The sequence below is a fragment of the Triticum urartu genome, chromosome 2, assembly GCF_003073215.2.
Source record: "Triticum urartu cultivar G1812 chromosome 2, Tu2.1, whole genome shotgun sequence".
NCBI classification, from domain to species: Eukaryota; Viridiplantae; Streptophyta; class Magnoliopsida; order Poales; family Poaceae; genus Triticum; species Triticum urartu.
The window spans coordinates 45,327,320-45,344,694 of NC_053023.1; positions in this window are offsets into that span (position 1 = coordinate 45,327,320).

Sequence of the window (17,375 nt, forward strand, 5' to 3'; positions counted from 1 at the left end):
CGCCTCTTGGGAGAAACAAGCGTCGCGAAGAATTGTTCGGCGACGCCTGTGGTTTATGGCACTCTCCACCTCAGAGTTGGTGGCAGACAACCTTTCCACATCCTCCGTCGGAGGAGCGTCCGGTGCGCGCCTTGTGTTCGGCCTCGCTTCCGGACCAGGCTTTGGAGCCTGGCTGGTGGAGGCGCGATTGGCGGTCTCTCCAAATATAGTTCGGCGAGGTCTCTTTGTCCTGAAGAGAGCACAAGTGTTAATATGCCCTGAAGGTACGACACCTGGGATAAGGGGGTGCGCCATACCTTTGCGCTGACGCCCCGGTCCGGACTGCACCTCTTTTCTGCCCATGGGGCCCTGCGGCCCCTCGTTGGCTTGTCGCCGCAGGTTCGGCCTCCCGTTTCTGGGAGGCCGGGATTAGCCCTGGATAATCGACCGTAATGGCCACCAGGGCATTGTCCTTGCTCAATTGATGGAACACTCCATCAATCAGATCCACTAAAAGCTCCGGATCCTCTTGCGAGTCTGGGTCGAGGGACCGTCCTGGGTCCTCGGGTTATGGAGGAGGGCTGTTTATTTCTTTAACAGCCTGGCACAGTTCCTGCGTCGAAATCTCTAAGATTAAATATTTAACAATGGGGATATAAAACGGATGGGCAAGATGAGATCACTCACCCAGCTTGGAGGATTGTACATGGAGAATCCACCCTTTGGGTCAACGCGGAGAAAATCCTCCTCTTCTCCCTTGTACAAAGCGGACAAGGTCTTTATTAGAGCCGCAGCCGAATCCGGCCCCTTACGGCCGTAGCGGGTGGTGTCGTCCTCCCTGTTGAAATCCCACATGGGGTGGCCTCTATACTGTAACGGCTGCACCCCTCGCATGATGCATGCGGCCATGACCCCGATCATGGTTAGTCCGGAATGAGCTAACAATCTTATCCGGCCCATCAGGTAAACGACGTCCCTGTCACTTTCCCTCTGAGGGCTCCGTGGGCGCCAGCTTAGGCGCTTCTTTAAGGGAGCATTGTTGAAGTCAGGGAGGCCGATCCGGACAGGATCCGACAGCGGGACGTCTTCTATGTAAAACCATTCCGAGGGCCAGTCTTCGGACGCCTTCTTTGGGATTCCGGACAGATAGCCGGTCCTGGCGATGCGCCATACTTCGGCTCCGCCCACTTAATACATAGACCCCTTCTTGGAACGGGGCACGAGGCAAAATAGCTCCCTCCACAGTCCGAAGTGAGCTTCAACACCCAAGAACAGCTCGCATAGGGCTACAAAGCCCGCGATATGCAATACTGAGGCAGGCGTGAGATGATGTAGCTGCAGGCCGTAGAACTCCAGCAGCCCCCGGAGAAATGGATGGATTGGAAATCCGAGCCCCCTTATTAAATAAGGGACGAGGCACACCCGCTCTCCTTTGGAGGGATTAGGGGCGCTCTCCGCTTGCTCTCCGCCGTTATAGACAGCAAGACCGACTCGAACTGGGATCATATAGGCCGGGGGGAGAAATCCCTTGGTCTGGAGCGTCACCAACTCGCTATGCGGGATGGAGCATCTTTCCCAATATCCAGGCTTAGGGCTGGAAGGGCGGGAGGAGGAGTCGCGACGGCTGGCCATGGTGGAATGGATCTTTGTCGAATGCGCTCTGATGAACACTCGCGAAGGGGGAAGGTGTGGTTTGGATCTAAATCCTCGTCTCCTTAAATAGGTCAGCTTGTTTACGCGGCTAAGGGTGTGAATGTAAAAACACTCAGACCTTTCATATTCGTTTGACACGTGGGGAGCGACCATTATTGGGTGCAGAAGCCAAGGAGCGCAACATCTACAAGAAATCAGACTTCATTCGACAGGTACATGGAATTTGGAGGAGAACCCGCCTTGCAATGCCGAAGACAATCTGCGCGCCGGACTCATCGCCATTGAAGCCTGGTTCGGGGGCTACTGAGGGAGTCCTGGATTAGGGGGTGTCCGGATGGCCGGACTATACCTTCAGACGGACTCCAGGACTATGAAGATACAAGATTGAAGACTTCGTCCCATGTCCGGAAGGGACTTTCCTTGGCGTGGAAGGCAAGCTTGGCGATACGGATGTTCAGATCTCCTACCATTGTAACCGACTCTATGTAACCCTAACCCTATCCGGTGCCTATATAAACCGGAGGGTTTTAGTCCATAGAACACACATCAACAATCATACCATAGGCTAGCTTCTAGGGTTTAGCCTCTCTGATCTCGTGGTAGATCTACTCTTGTACTACCCATATCATCAATATTAATCAAGCAGGACGTAGGGTTTTACCTCCATCGAGAGGGCCCGAACCTGGGTAAAACTTCGTGTCCCTTGCCTCCTGTTACCATCCGGCCTAGACGCATAGTTCGGGACCCCCTACCCAGGATCCGCCAGTTTTGACACCGACAACAACCTTCAGAGGAATCATCCCCAGTCGGGAAGCACGCTGTGCTGAGAAAATCACACTAGATGTGGTATTCGGCACGCCGGAGAACTATAGGTCCGAAGAAATTACATTCCTAGTGGCCCCGTTCAGTAGTGGATACCACGCCCTTTTAGGACGGGAGGTGTTCACGATCTTCCAAGCCATACCCCATTATGGGTACATGAAGCTCAAAATGCCCGGGCCCAACGAACTCATCACTCTCGCTAGTGATCCGGACACAACACTCCGCGCCGAAAACAAAATAACCGCATTGGCCCTCGAGGCATTATCCGAAGCCCTTTCGGCCGAGGAATTAACTGCGCTACGCTCCACAGTGGACAGGGACGACGCGATACTTGACAAGAGATCCAAGTCCACCTCTTTTAAACCAGCGGATGAAATAGTCAAATTCCAAGTCCACCCAACGGACCCTACAAAAACAGCCTCCATCGGGGCACAGTTAAACCCCGCCGTGGACGCCGCACTACGAGAGTTCCTGCGCGAGAATTGGGACATATTCGCCTGGCACCCCTCAGACATGCCAGGAATCCCACGCAGGCTGGCCGAGCACAGCCTCAATATCCTAAAGGGATTCAAGCTGGTCAAGTAGGCTCTTCAGCGTTTCTCTGAACCTAAGAGACAGACTATGGGAGGGGAACTAGCCAAGTTATTGGAGGCCAGATTCATTAGAGAAATAAAACACCCGGACTGGCTAGCAAACCTAGTGATGGTACCAAAGAAGGAAAAATCCTGGCGCCTATGTGTCGATTTCAAGGACCTCAACAAGGCTTACCCAAAGGATCCCTTCCCCCTCCCCCGCATTGATCAAATTATCGATGCTACCGCAGGACACGAGTCATTGTGTTTCCTCGACGCATACTCCGGCTACCACCAAATCAAGATGGCGGAGTCCAACCAAGCCGCAATGGCATTTATCACACCATACGGCCCCTTCTGTTTCAACACAATGCCTTTTGGGCTCAAAAATGCCGGCGCAACATATCAACGCATGATTCAGACATGTCTGGAGAAACAGATCGGCAAAACAGTAGAGGCATACGTAGATGATGTGGTCGTCAAAAGCAAACACGTCAACTCTCTAATAGATGACTTGAGGCTCACATTCGACAACCTCCAAACATACAACATCAAGCTCAATCCGAAAAATGCGTTTTCGGTGTACCAGCCGGAAAGCTCCTGGGCTTCATTGTCTCCAGTAGAGGAATTGAAGCTAATCCAGCCAAAATCCGAGCTTTGTCATAGTTGGCTACCCCAACAGACCTCAAACAAATCTAGAAATTAACTGGATGTATGGCGGCTCTAAGCCGCTTTATCTCCCGCTTAGGAGAAAAGGCATTACCCCTTTATCGCCTCCTTCGTGCGCACCGAACACTTCGAGTGGACGCACGCTGCCACAGCCGGATTGGAGGAAATAAAAGCCATAATGGCAACCAACCCAATCCTGGCCGCACCAAGCATTGGCGAACCAATGTTGTTATACACTGCGGCAATTCATAAGGTTGTAAGCGTAGTGCTCGTCGTCGAACAAGAAGCGGACGGACATAAATTCCCTCTTCAAAAGCCGGTATATTATGTATCCACTGTCCTCACTCCATGCAAATCACGATACCCACATTATTAAAAGATAGCCTATGCAGTATTCATGGCATCCCGGAAGCTGCGACACTACTTTCAAGAGTGTTCGATTACAGTAGCCTCGGAAGTGCCACTTAATGATATTATAAACAACCGCGACGCCATGGGCCGGATTGCCAAATGGTCCATTGAGCTCCTCCCGTTCGACATAACATACAAACCACGGCGAGCCATTAAATCGCAAGTATTGGCTGACTTTGTCACCGAATGGACGGAAGCTGAACTCCCTAAAGAGTACGATGCATACTCCAATTGGATCATGCACTTCAACGGCTCCAAAATGCTGGCTGGTCTGGGGGCTGGCGTCGTCCTGACGTCCCCAACCGGAGATACAGTTCAATACGTACTGCAAATACTGTATACAGAGTCCAACAACGCAGCCGAATACGAAGCCCTGCTACATGGTCTTCGGATGGCAGTTTCCATGGGCATTCAACGCCTGGAGGTGCGTGGGGATTCGAACCTCGCAATATCCCAAATAAATGGAGACTTCGATGCCAAGGATCCAAAGATGGCGGCCTATCGAAACACCGTCCTAAAGATGTCAGCTCGGTTCGAGGGGCTCGAATTTCACCATGTGCTCGGGAAAACAATCAGGCGGCGGATATCCTCGCCCGCATCGGCGCAAAACGCGATGCGGTCCCCCCAACATATTTTTGGAGAGGTTGTTTAAGCCATCCGTGGTATGGGAAGGGGACACCGGTAACAATAGTCCGGACCCGGCCAAAATGCCTGATACCGAGCACTCTGACATAATCAGAGGCTCTGCCATCGAAATAACACCTTCAGCCCATGTCATAATGGCCATCATTGCCCCGTGGACAGAACCATTCTTGGCCTACCAAACTAGGAAGGAACTTCCCGAGGACCAAAATGAGGCACGCTGCATAGTGCGGCGATCTAAAGGCTACAGGGTCCATGAAGGAGAGCTGTATAAAAAAAGCACTACCGAAGTCCTTCAAAGGTGCATCTCCGAAGAGGAAGGGCGGAAGCTTTTGGCAGAAATTCATGCCGGACTCGGCGGCCACCACGCCGCAGCCCAGGCCCTTGTAAGCAAGGCCTTCCGTATAGGTTTTTATTGGCCGACGGCCCGGGCAGACGCACAGGACTTGGTCCAACGCTGCGTCAGTTGCCAGCTTTTTGCAAACCAAAGCCACATGCCACCCACCGCCCTCCAAACAATCCCCATTACCTGGCCCTTCGCGGTCTGGGGGCTTGACGTGGTTGGACCCCTTAAAGGGGGAACCCATAAGAAAAAATACTTACTGGTCATGGTGGATAAATTCATCAAATGGATAGAAGCCAAACCTGTTAAAACAGCCGAATCCGGACCGGTGATAGACTTCATATCCGGGGTTGTACACCGTTATGGCGTCCCCCACAGCATCGTCACTGACAACGACACGAACTTCACGACCGACGAGGTAAAACTCTGGTGCAGCAACATGGGCATCAAGCTCGATTATGCTTCTGTCTATCACCCACAAACCAATGGCCAAGTTGAGCGAGCAAATGGTCTTATCATGAGCGGCATTAAACCCAGATTAGTGTGGTCCTTAAAGGAGTCTAACACGCACTGGGTAGAGGAGCTCGACTCCGTACTCTGAGGGCTGCAGACCATGCCGAATCATACTACCGGATATACACCCTTCTTTATGGTGCACGTCGCAGAGGCAGTTCTGCCCTGCGACATAATTCGTGACTCACCTCGAGTGCGCATGTACGAAGAAAGAGAAGCCGAGCTCAATCGGTAGGACAGTCTGGACACCCTGGAGGAGGAGCGCGACGTGGCAAAAGCCCGTTCCGCATTCTATCAGCAACAGGCTCGCAGATACCAAAGCAGAGAAGTACGGGCCAAAACTTATAACATTGGCGAGTTAGTTCTACGCTTGCTGGAGAAGAAAAAGACCAAGCTCGAGCCCAAATGGGGAGGTCCCTTCATTATTGACCAAGTTCTGACCGGTGGAGCGTACCGTCTGCAGGATGCATCGAATAACCGACTTGAGCCGAACCCATGGAACGCAACGAGGCTCCGAAGATTCTACGCCTAGCGCCGGACTCTATGTTCGTCTCCTTCCTCCATTCATTTTTTTGCATATACATTATTTGTCTTTCTTCTCTTTCTTTCTTTTATTCTTTCTCAAGGCCTTCAAGGCCCAACTTGTGCCTCGCTTGCACACTATAGACGCGCTAACCGCGCTCATTATACCCGGGGGCTTCTTACACATAAGCTTAATTATATTTCTGGGCTTTATCCCCCGCACATGTGTTATTCTTCCGCATGTACCTTTTCTTCGCCATTATATGCATCGATATGACTTAAGTTTTGGCCAAGCTGGGTTGCCTGGCTCTTGTATTTATGCCCTACGTTCCCGTTAATTCAGCTAGGGCATAAGGGGAGCACCTCTGCGATTGTTACTGCCGGGTCAGCCGGATGTGTACCTCAGACTGGGTGAAGCCGAAAGCTAGCGTTCTTAAGGGAATATTCGGTCGGTGAACAAAAGATGATTTTTATTTATTTTCCACATATGCCCCCAGATGTTTTTTCCTGCGTCTCCTCTCGCAGTCCGGACATGCACCTTAGGGCATGCGTACCCAGGGAAAGGAACCCCTAACGGAACTATTCTCCCTGGAAGATGTTTCTTACTACCCATGTAATATAACATAACTAGTTGGGTACTTGTCTGTTCAAGCACTAATGACCCCTACGCCTGGTTTCCACGCATACCCCGGTTCTTATATTACTGAGCGGGTATTGGGAAACACTCCGGACTATCGGGTCCCAAGGTTGAAGCGAAAAGGTCCGCCATGACAAATGATTTACAATCCGGCTAGAAGGCATTATAAATGTCACTTTAATTACATAGTCATGTAGACTGACTAAATTCCTCTTCTATACCATCCAACAGGCTGTCTAGCCTACAATCCTGTTGGGAATACTTTGCGGCTAATTCTACTTGCCCATAAACTAAGCTAACGGGGATCTCTTTCCCATCGGGCCCCACAGGTCCGACCTCGGCCATGTGGTTTGGGTCAGCTTTGGTATACCGCGTCTTCACCATGGCCCAGGTTTCCCGGGCACCTTGACGGCAGACCGATATCTTCCATAATCGGAAGCGCCGCCGTGCTCCCTTGAGCTTCTCCGCAAGCTCTCCAATGCCTTCTGGCAGGGAGACGGATGGCCACAAGGATTGGCCAGTACCTTTCATCACCTGCCAAACTTGTCCGTGCAGTTGTGAGAGCTCGGATAGAAGATCACCCGCAGACCCGGGCATCTCCTCTGCGGGACGACCCGTCAGCATACCTGTAGACATAACTCTGTTAGTCGGCTTCTCCGCTGCCCCCTTTTTAAGGGTTCGTTCAAGCACTTACTGAAAATGCCGCGTCGAAGCCGCTTATTCTCCTTCTCGGAGTCCGCAAACTGGGCTCGAACATCTTTCAGTTCCACGCTCAGCTTGGTATTGGCGTCTTGGAGATTGTTTTTCTCCCGCCTGACCTTAGTCAGCACACGTTCTCCAGCCTTTAGCTGTCGTACGGCATGCTGGTCCTCCGGATTCTCTCCAGATTCATCTGCAATATCTATTGTTAGATCTGCAGCCACGTCGCACGCTATGTGGTACCTATCATTCTTTGAAACAAATGTTACCAGCTGGGGACTTTTTAGGTTCCTTCAATGCGGCAACGGCAGCCCGAAGTTGGGTCTTGCATTCATCCAGCTCCTGTGACAGTCGAGTATTCTTCTCTGTAAGAACCTGCACAATCGATGATCCTTAAATCAGTTATGCTAACTGTTTCAAGTCTCAGGGGCTACTGATACATATAATCGTCAGATTTGCTTACCCGTACATCCTTTACATACTGGTCCGTGGCTTTAGCTAGACCACTTTGAGAAGGACGGAGGTACGCGTCTCCAGAATTGAAGGCATCAAATGCCTCTGGTGAGAAGCAAGCGTCACGGAGTACGGCCCGACGACGCCTATGATTCATGGCGCTCTCCACTTCTGAATTTGTGGCGGATAGTCTATCCGCATCCTCTGTAGGGGGAGTATCCGGCGTCCGCCCCATGTCGGCTTCCACCTCTATGTCCGGTCCTGGAGCCCGACTGGTGGAAGCATGATCGGCAGACTCACCGGACATATTCCGGCGAGTGTTTTTTATGTTAAAGAAACATGCACGCCATTACATTTTGAGAAATACGACAACCACGGAGCGGGGTTTTTGTCATACCTCTGCGCCGGCGTCTCTGTCCTAACCGCCTTCCTTTTTGGCCTACTCGGCCTCGGCGCCTCTTGTTGGCGAGTTGCTACGGGTTTGGCACGGCGTCCCGAATGCCTTCCCTATAAAACACCATATGTATATGGTAGGTGAAGTATCTAAAAGGGGATCCTAGTTTTCGGAGTTGGGATTTTGGTTTTTCTTACAAGCGACGCAGGGAGTAGTCCGGGATAGTCGGCCGTAATGGCCACCATGGCGTCATCACAGCTCAACTGATAGAACTGTCGGTCTATCAGCTCCACGAATATGTCCGGATCTTCTTCGAGTCCGGGACTAAGGGCCCGGTCGGGGTCCTCTGATTGTGGGGATGGGCTGTTGACCTCCCTTATGGCTTTTCGTAGTTCCTGCCGTGAAATGGCAAGGTGAGTACCTGCAACAAAGAATGCGGGAAGAATGGGAGTAAGGAGATATAACTCACCCAGCTTGGAGGGTTGTACATGGAGAATCCATCCCGTGGTTTGATGCGGATGAACTCCTCTTCCTCTCCCTTGAACAGCTCGGACAGGATTTTTGCTAAGGCAGAAGCGTTGTCCAGACCCTTGCGCCCGCAACGGGTGGCATCATCTTCCCCGTTAAAACACCACAGGGGGTGCCCTCGATATTGAAGTGGCTGTACTCCCCGCATTATGCATATTGACATAACCTTGATTATTGTCAATCCTGATTGAGCCAGCGCTTTAATCCGGTTCATCAGGTAAAGGACTTCCCCATTATCTTCCTCCTGGGGGCTCCGTGGGCGCCAGCTTCGGTGTTTCTTCAGAGGAGCATTATTGAACTCAGGTAGACCCCGTCGAACAGGGTCCGGAAGGGGGACGTCCTCCATATAAAACCATTCCGAAGGCCAGTCCTCGGATGTCTTCTTCGGAGTACCGGACAGGTATCCGGTTTCGGCGATGCGCCATATTTCGGCTCTGCCCACTTGATAAAGTGACCCCTCCTGTGTGCGGGGGACGACGAAAAATAACCTTTTCCACAGCTCGAAATGAGCCTCGCAGCCCAGGAATAACTCGCAGAGGGCAACATAGCCGGCGATGTGTAATATGGAAGCAGGGGGTGAAATTATGCAGTTGGAGGCCGTAAAACTCCAGGAGCCCACGGAGGAACGGATGAATTGGAAATCCGAGTCCCCTCAATAAATAAGGAACAAGCATACCCGTTCCCCCGTAGAGGGGCTGGGGAAGCTCTCCGCTTGCTCCCCGCCATTGTAGGTGGCGAGCCCGGCTCGGACGGGAACCATATACGCTGGAGGGAGAAATCCCTTAGTCTGCAGTTTGACTAATCGACTGTGTGGGACTGAACACCTCTCCCAATCATCGGGCTTAGGGCTACGGGGGCGGGAGGAGGAGCTGCGAAGGTCGGCCATGTTGGAGTGGATTTTTCCGAAGCGCGTTCCGATGGATTCTTGCTGGGGGAGGATGATATGGATTGGATCTAAGAATCCCCATCCCTTTAATAGACAATTTGTTTATCTGGCTAGGGGGGCAAATGAAAAAACGCCTTGGCGCCTCGTATTCATTCGACGCGTGGAAGATAGCCCTTATTGGGCACAGAAGCCAAGAGGTCCAGCATTTATGGGGCTAGACACTGCTTAACAAACGTTTGAAATTTGGAGAAGAACCCGCCTTGCAATGCCGAGGACAATACTGTGTGCCGGACTCATCGTCATTGAAGCCTGGTTCGGGGGCTACTGAGTGAGTCCTGGATTAGGGGGTATCCGGATAGCCAGATTATATCCTTTGGCCGGACTGTTGGACTATGAATATACAAGATTGAAGACTTCGTCCCGTGTCCGGATGGGACTCTACTTGGCGTGGAAGGCAAGCTAGGGAATACAGATGTGTATATCTCCTCCTTTGTAACTGACCTTGTGTAACCCTAGCCCCCTCTGGTGTCTATATAAACCGGAGGGTTTTAGTCCATAGGACAACATACAATCATACCATAGGCTAGCTTCTAGGGTTTAGCCTCTCTGATCTCGTGGTAGATTGCTACGTCTTGAGCTTGCGTTGGTTTTCCCCGAAGAGGAAGGGATGATGCAGCAGAGTAGCGTAAGTATTTCCCTTAGTTTTTGAGAACCAAGGTATCAATCCAGTAGGAGGCCACGCTCAAGTCCTTCGTACCTGCACAAAATGATAGCTACTCGCAACCAACGCGATTAGGGGTTGTCAATCCCTTCACGGTCACTTACGAGAGTGAGATCTGATAGATATAATATTTTTGGTATAAAGATGCAAAGTAAAAAAGTAAAGGCAAAGTAAAAAAGCAAAGCAAGATTAAAGTGATGGAGGTTGATATGATGAGAATAGACCCCGGGGGCCATAGGTTTCACTAGTGGCTTCTATCAAGAGAATAAGTATTCTACGGTGGGTGAACAAATTACTGTCGAGCAATCGACAGAATTGAGCATAGTTATGAGAATATCTAGGCATGATCATGTATATAGGCATCACGTCCGTGACAAGTAGACCGAAACGATTCTGCATCTACTACTATTACTCCACTCGTCGACCGCTATCCAGCATGCATCTATAGTATTAAGTTAAAAATAGAGTGACGCCTTAAGCAAGATGACATGATGTAGAGAGATAAATTCATGCAATATGAAATAAACCCCATCTAGTTATCCTCGATGGCAACGATGCAATACGTGCCTTGCTGCCCCTTCTGTCATTGGGTAAGGACACCGCAATATCGAACCCAAAGCTAAGCACTTCTCCAATGGCAAGAAATACCAATCTAGTTGGCCAAACCAAACGGATAATTCGAAGAGAGTTGCAAAGATAACCAATCATACATAAAATAATTCAGAGAATAATCAAATATTATTCATAGATAGACTAGATCATAAGCCCACAATTCATCGGTCTCAACAAACACACCGCAAAAAGAAGATTACATCGAATAGATCTCCACAAGAGAGGGGGAGAACTTTGTATTGAGATCCAAAAAGAGAGAAGAAGCCATCTAGCTACTAACTATGGACCCGAAGGTCTAAGGTAAACTACTCACACTTCATCGGAGAGGCTATGATGATGTAGAAGCCCTCCGTGATGACGGCCCTCTTCCGGCAGAGCTCCGGAATAGGCCCCAAGATGGGATCTCGTGGATACAGAAAGTTGCGGCGGTGGAATTAGGTTTTTGGCTCCGTATCTGTTCGTTTGGGGGTACGTAGGTATATATAGGAGGAAGGAGTACATCGGTGGAGCATCGAGGGGCCCACGAGGCAGGGGGGCGCGCCCTAGGGGGGCACGCCCCCCACCCTCGTGACCGCCTCTTTGACTCCTTGGAGTAGGGTCCAAGTCTCCTAGATCACGTTTGGTGAGAAAATCACGTTCCTGAAGGTTTCATTCCGTTTGGACTCCGTTTGATATTCCGTTTCTTCAAAACACTGAAATAGGCAAAAAACAACAATTCTGGGCTGGGCCTCCGGTTAATAGGTTAGTCCCAAAAATAATATAAAAGTGGAAAATAAAGCCCAATATAGTCCAAAATAGTAGATAATATAGCATGGAGCAATCAAAAATTATAGATACGTTGGAGACGTATCAGGCATCCCCAAGCTTAATTCCTGCTCGTCCTCGAGTAGGTAAATGATAAAAAGAGAATTTTTGATGCGGAGTGCTACTTGGCATAATTTCAATGCAAATCTTCTTAATTGTGATATGAATATTCAGATTCGAAAGATTCAAGACAAAATTTTATATTAACATAAAAATAATAATACTTCAAGCATACTAACAAAGCAATTATGTCTTCTCAAAATAACATGGCCAAAGAAAGTTATCCCTACAAGATCATATAGTCTGGGTATGCTCTATCTTCACCACACAAAGTATTTAAATCATGCACAACCCCGATGACAAGCCAAGCAATTGTTTCATACTCTAAAATTTTCAAAACTTTTTCAATCTTCACGCAATACATGAGCGTGAGCCATGGATATAGCACTATAGGTGGAAGAGAATGGTGGTTGTGGAGAAGACAAAAAGGAGAAGATAGTCTCACATCAACTAGGCGTATCAACGGGCTATGGAGATGCCCATCAATAGATATCAATGTGAGTGAGTAGGGATTGCCATGCAACGGATGCACTAGAGCTATAAGTATATGAAATATCATCAAAAGAAACTAAGTGGGTGTGCATCCAACTTGCTCGCTCATGAAGACCTAGGGAAATTTGAGGAAGCCCATCATTGGAATATACAAGCCAAGTTCTATAATGTAAAATTCCCACTAGTATATGAAAGTGATAACATGAGAGACTCTCTACTATGAAGATCATGGTGCTACTTTGAAGCACGAGTGTGGTAAAAGGATAGTAACATTGTCCCTTCTCTATTTTTCTCTCATTTTTTTATTTGGGCCTTTTCTCTTTTTTATGGCCTCTTTTTATTTGGGCTTCTTTGGCCTCATTTATTTATTTTTCGTCCGGAGTCTCATCCTGACTTATGGGGGAATCATAGTCTCCATCATCCTTTCCACACTGGGACAATGCTCTAATAATGATGATCACACTTTTATTTTTCTTACAACTCAACAATTACAACTTGATACTTAGAACAAAATATGACTCTATATGAATGCCTCCGGCGGTGTACCGGGATATGCAATATGACAATGATGGAGTGTGTCATAATAAACGGAACGGTGGAAAGTTGCATGGCAATATATCTCGGAATGGCTATGGAAATGCCATAATAGGTAGGTATGGTGGCTGTTTTGAGGAAGGTATGTGGTGGGTGTATGATACCGGCGAAAGGTGCGCGGTATTAGAGAGGCTAGCAAAGGTGGAAGGGTAAGAGTGCGTATAATCCATGGACTCAACATTAGTCATAAAGAACTCATATACTTATTGCGAAAATCTAGAAGTTATCAAAGCAAAGTATTACGCGCATGCTCCTAGGGGGATAGATTGGTAGGAAAAGACCATCGCTCGTCCCCGACCGCCACTCATAAGGAAGACAATCAATAAATAAATCATGCTCCGACTTCATCACATAACGGTTCACCATACGTGCATGCTACGGGAATCACACACTTTAACACAAGTATTCTTTAAATTCAAAACTACTCAACTAGCATGACTTTAATATTATCACCTCCATATCTCAAAGCAATTATCATGTTTCAATCTTTTCTTAGTATTCAACACACTCAAAAGAAAGTTTCACAAATCTTGAATACCAAGCATATTATTATTAAGCAAATTACCATGCTATTAAGAGAATCTCAAAATAATTTAAGTGAAGCACGAGAGATCAATAGTTTCTTTAAAACAAATCCACCACCGTGCTCTGAAAAATCTAAGTGAAGCACATAGAGCAAAATTATAACGCTCAAAAGATATAAGTGAAGCACATAGAGCAAAACTACATTGCTCAATAGATATAAGTGAAGCACATAGAGTATTCTATCAAATTTTAATTCATGTATGGATTTCTCAAAAGGTGTGTACAGCAAGGATGATTGTGTCATACTAAAGCACAAATACACAAATAATACAAGACTCTCCAAGCAAAACACATATCATGTTGGTGAATAAAAATATAGCTCCAAGTAAATTACCGATGAAAGTGGACGAAAGAGGGGATGCCTTCCGGGGCATCCCCAAGCTTTGAATTTTTGGTGTCCTTGGATTATCTTGGGGGTGCCATGGGCATCCCCAAGCTTAGGCTCTTGCCGCTCCTTGTTCCATAATCCATCAAAAGAATTCACCCAAAACTTGAAAACTTCACAACACAAAACTTAAAGCAGAAAACTCGTGAGCTCCGTTAGCGAAAGAAAACAAAAGACCACTTCAAGGTACTGTAATGAACTCATTATTTATTTATATTGGTGTTAAACCTACTGTATTCCAACTTCTCTATGGATTATAAACTATTTTACTAACCATAGATTCATCAAAATAAGCAAACAACACACGAAAAACAGAATCTGTCAAAAACAGAACAGTCTGTAGTAATCTGTAGCTAGCGCAAGATATGGAACTCCAAAAATTCTAAAATAAATTGCTGGACGTGAGGAATTTATCTATTAATCATCTTCAAAAAGAATTAACTAAATATCTCTCTTCAAATAAAAATGACAGAAGTTCTCGTGAGCGCTAAAGTTTCTCTTTTTTACAGCAAGTTCAACAAGACTTTCCCCAAGTCTTCCCAATGGTTCTACTTGGCACAAACACTAATTAAACACAAAAAAACAACCAAAACAGAGGCTAAATAATTTATTTATTACTAAGCAGGAGCAAAAATCAAGGAATAAAAATAAAATTGGGTTGCCTCCCAACAAGCGCTATCGTTTAACGCCCCTAGCTAGGCATAAAAGCGAGGATAGATCTAGGTATTGCCATCTTTGGTAGGCAATTCTTCGATGAGGCATCTGTTCCCCTTAGGAATTTCTTTCTTTCTAGTGATTATTAAACTTTTAGGCACAAGATCAAAAAATTCATTTGTAGCAATTGGTTCCTTAATGATATCAAAAAGATTGGGATGAATACTTATAGATTTAAGATCCACAGTTTTCTTAGATGATTCACCCTTATTTTTAGGAACATACATAAGCTTGGCAATTTTAGTAGGAGGACTTGGAGTATTCTTTACGGAAGAAAAAGCGGTTCCCAAGTTTGTAATGATACCCTCAAGTTTATCAATTCTAGTAGAATCTAAGTTCATCTTCTCATTAACTATGGGTTCTTTTTCCTTAATATTTTTCAAAGTCATTCCTACCTTAGATCCATATTGAGTAATTTGATTGTGGATCTTTTATCTAGATTTTCAATTGATTCAATAGTAGCAACTTTATTTTCAATAATTTCAAGTCTTTGCATAACATGCTCCAAAGTTAACATGGTTCCATTAACCAAAAGAGGTGGTGAGCCAAATAAATTTAGCATAGCATTATAAGAATCAAAAGTATGGCTACCCAAGAAGTTCCCTCCAGTAATGGTATCGAGGATATATCTATACCAAGGATTCACACCTACATAAAAATTGCGGAGAAGAACTAAGGTAGATTGCTTCCTGGTAGATCTATTTTGAGCATTGCAAATTCTATACCAAGCATCTTTTAGATTTTTTTGACAGAAAGACTGTAAGGGAACCCCTTACAGTATAATTGGTGCAACAAACCCAAATTGCAAGTACCATGCCTTGAACCTGGGTGGGTGGGAAGGCATCAGCTCCTTCCCACCACTAGGCTATGCCTTAGTCTGCCATCTTTTAGATTTTCTCCCTCCCTTTGTTTAAAATTTAGAACTTCACTCTCGGGAGACAACGGAGAAGATATGAGACTAGCCATGACGACAAGAAAACAAACTAGCACACAAGAAAACAAGAGCAAATGGGCAAAAGAGGCAAATAGAGAGGGAGGATAGAGAGAGAGAGGGCGAATAAAACGGCAAGGGTGAAGTGGGGGAGAGGAAAACGAGAGGCAAATGGCAAATGATGTAATGCGAGAGATAGGGATTGTGATGGGTACTTGGTATGTTGACATTTTGCGTAGACTCCCCGGCAACGGTGCCAGAAATCCTTTTTGCTACATCTTGAGCTTGCGTTGGTTTTCCCCAAAGAGGAAGGGATGATGCAGCAGAGTAGCGTAAGTATTTGCCTTAGTTTTTGAGAACCAAGTTATCAATCCAGTAGGAGGCCACACTCAAGTCCCTCGTACCTGCACAAAACGATAGCTACTTGCAACCAACACGATTAGGGGTTGTCAATCCCTTCACGGTCACTTACGAGAGTGAGATCTGATAGATATAATATTTTTGGTATTTTTGGTATAAAGCTGCAAAGTAAAAAGTAAAGGCAAAGTAAAAGGCAAAGAAAGATTAAAGTGATGGAGATTGATATGATGAGAATAGACCCCGGGGGCCATAGGTTTCACTAGTGGCTTCTCTCAAGAGCATAAGTATTCTACGGTGGGTGAACAAATTACTGTTGAGCAATTGACAGAATTGAGCATAGTTATGAGAATATCTAGGCATCATGATGTATATAGGCATCACGTTCGTGACAAGTAGACCGAAACAATTCTGCATCTACTACTATTACTCCACTCATCGACCGCTATCCAGCATGCATCTAGAGTATTAAGTTAAAAACAGAGTAACGCCTTAAGCAAGATGACATGATGTAGAGAGATAAATTCATGCAATATGAAATAAACCCCATCTTGTTATCCTCGATGGCAACGATGCAATACGTGCCTTGCTGCCCCTTCTGTCACTGGGAAAGGACACCGCAAGATCGAACCCAAAGCTAAGCTCTTCTCCCATGGCAAGAACTACCAATCTAGTTGGCCAAACCAAACTGATAATTTGAAGAGACTTGCAAAGATAACCAATCATACATAAAAGAATTCAGAGAATAATCAAATATTATTCATAGATAGACTAGATCATAAGCCCACAATTCATTGGTCTCAACAAACACACCGCAAAAAGAAGATTACATCGAATAGATCTCCACAAGAGAGGGGGAGAACTTTGTATTGAGACCCAAAAAGAGAGAAGAAGCCATCTAGCTACTAACTATGGACCCGAAGGTCTGAGGTAAACTACTCACACTTCATCGGAGAGGCTATGATGATGTAGAAGCCCTCCGTGATGACGGCCCTCTTCCGGCGGAGCTCCGGAACAGGCCCCAAGATGGGATCTCGTGGATACAGAAAGTTGCGGCGGTGGAATTAGGTTTTTGGCTCCGTATCTGTTCGTTTGGGGGTACGTAGGTATATATAGGAGGAAGGAGTACGTCGGTGGAGCATCGAGGGGCCCACGAGGCAGGGGGCGCGCCCTAAGGGGGGCGCCCTCCACCCCCGTGACCGCCTCTTTGACTCCTTGGAGTAGGGTCCAAGTCTCCTGGATCACGTTTGGTGAGAAAATCACGTTCCCGAAGGTTTCATTCCGTTTGGACTCCGTTTGATATTCCATTTCTTCGAAACACTGAAATAGGCAAAAACAGCAATTCTGGGCTGGGCCTCCGGTTAATAGGTTAGTCCTAAAAATAATATAAAAGTGAA